The sequence below is a fragment of the Pygoscelis adeliae genome, unplaced genomic scaffold (assembly GCF_000699105.1).
Source record: "Pygoscelis adeliae isolate BGI_AS28 unplaced genomic scaffold, ASM69910v1 Scaffold38, whole genome shotgun sequence".
NCBI classification, from domain to species: Eukaryota; Metazoa; Chordata; class Aves; order Sphenisciformes; family Spheniscidae; genus Pygoscelis; species Pygoscelis adeliae.
In genome coordinates this window covers 21302418-21304824 of record NW_008825614.1, presented here as the reverse complement: position 1 = coordinate 21304824, position 2407 = coordinate 21302418, and positions in this window count along the sequence as shown.

Sequence of the window (2407 nt, the reverse complement as noted above, 5' to 3'; positions counted from 1 at the left end):
TCTGTCGGACATGGGGAAAGCTTCTGGCAGCTTCTCACAGAAGCCTCCCCTGTAGCCCCCGCGGCCGTGCAAACCCAATACACCATGGGTGAGTTTGTGCTGGTACAGCCAGCAGTTCCACGGGCAGCGTGGATGGATCTGGTTTTGCGGGGTGGCGGGGGTACCGAGTTGGACAGTGTGGGTGCAAATGACACCCTGCCACTGCCTGGGGGGAGCAGAGAGCAGGCTCATGGTTTTAGCACAAAACACGCACCAAGCACACGCGTGAACAGGCGAACAGGTTTCGGTAGCTGAGTGCCAAAGGACAGAATATTTTTTGTTTTCCTGAAGAAACAGAAATCAGGATTCCTATCTACAGTTTAGATGCTACGTTAACAGTTACTGAATTAAGCCATCTATAACTACAGGAGGACTTTAAAAATAAAACAGCAGCAATGGATCTCCTTATTCTGGCTCATGTTTCCTACAACATTTGTGATGCAAGGTACTCGGTTCTGAATACCCAATCTCAAATGATTCAGACAGGCTAATTTTTCAGAAAAAGTCTGCCAACCCACTTTGTGAACACCAGATCAATGCAGAGTTCGGGAAGTCAAACTCCCCCAAATTAGAAGTTACTAAACTAAAAATAATTTAGAAAAATTTCAGCCTGTATATTTAAAAAGCTATGTTGTTGCTTATCCTTAACCCCAAACATTTTGTGTCTCAAAAATTTGTATCATCTCACTAGCCGTTCTGGAAAACTACAGTTTCTCCATTTCAAGCAATAAGTATCCTATGAAACTTCACCACTGACCCCATTTGGTGCTGATAATTAGCTACCTATATGACAATCCCATTCAACTGCTGATAAATTTTCCAGTCTTCTTGTAAAATACAAAAGCACTGTAGGAGGCAATGCACCATCTGGCCTCATAATGTCTGTTACTTTTGCAGGATATCAAAAATTCACAGCTCCCTCCCTCTCCATCACAATTTTCTGCAGGTTCTTCTGTGCAATTTAGCTTATTTTTATCTTAAAAACATAGTAAATTTAGAAAGCGTTCAAAACCCAAAAAAGAGCCAAAGCTCTATGGTATTGTCATGCCATAATGCAAATGTGGTTTTAAGCTAGCAGGGATGACACTGCTAATGTCACATAAAGCAGACATTTAGAACAGAAGTAGTTAAGTGACTTTGGAAAGTTCAAGTTTTCCTTATTGAGTGTTTTCAGACCTTGGAGAAGATATTTACATTTCTTGAAATACGGGCATATTTTTTAAAAAATAGAGAAGTCCTAGCAAAAAGTGCTGCAGGTTTGGTTTTTTTTTTTTTTGCGGGGGAAGCTATAAAATAGCAATTGGATATATTCAAAGTCTAGCTAATTAAGAAATTCCTTTGAATTTCAAATGGACTGTAAAACTGTTGTAGAAGCGCTAAAAAAACCAAAATTATGTGAAAAATCAAGTCAGCTTTTTGTGCCACCATTTTATTTAGCTCTATTTGATGCATCTTTTCCTAGTTATTGATTTTCTTCCTTTTTTATGGATATGTATGGTGGTCCACAGGTAACAAGAATTTACAGAAGTGTCTGAATGCTTAGAGTTGTTCTCTGTTACACTGAAAAATAGTATATGTTACTTGGAAATGAATGTGCACAGAATGAAGAAATCAAAACCATTCATAAAACTTTCCAATTACATTTCCCCCTATTCTGTAGTGCTTAGCCATAAAACCTAACTTTCCTAAAACTTCATTCTTTGCACAGAATGATAACTTACACAGTACTGCAATACCTGAATAAATATTGCCTAACTCTTACTTCATTTCTTTGCTCAGTTCAAGTGGTATCATATAAAAGTCCAAAGGACTGCAATCATTCCCATACCTCATTTTCTCAACAGTGTTTTTACATTGCTGTGTTGCTATAATAAGTATATAAGTGGAAGAAAATTGAAATACATGCTCAAATGTTTGCCAAAAAATTAGATGTTCTGGACTGCTGCCAAGGAAAAGGGAAAGAATTCCCAGTAAACCATCCAGCAGATACTACCCACCCATTCAAAGAGTATCCAAAACAGCAGAATACTCCTTCATCTGGTGACGTTCATAAAATCTGAAAGTACCTAAATTAGATGCCTTTTCATGTAGTTTTGCGCGAACGCTTGATTTCTCTGTAACGTCTGGAAATAATTTGTTAAATGTCTCAGGCTTCCCTGAGATACTGCTAGTGTCTAAAACATCACCTGTCAGAAAGAAATGACCTTTCCATGAAGAAAACGATCGTTGCTTATGTCTTTTTAAATGCTGATAAACTTACGTGAGACCAACAACAACAGCAAGATTTATTGTACAAAACCCCCTAGTATATATGCACCATCAGGTAACTTCACATTCTCTGATGAATAAACAATTGAAGTCATAATTG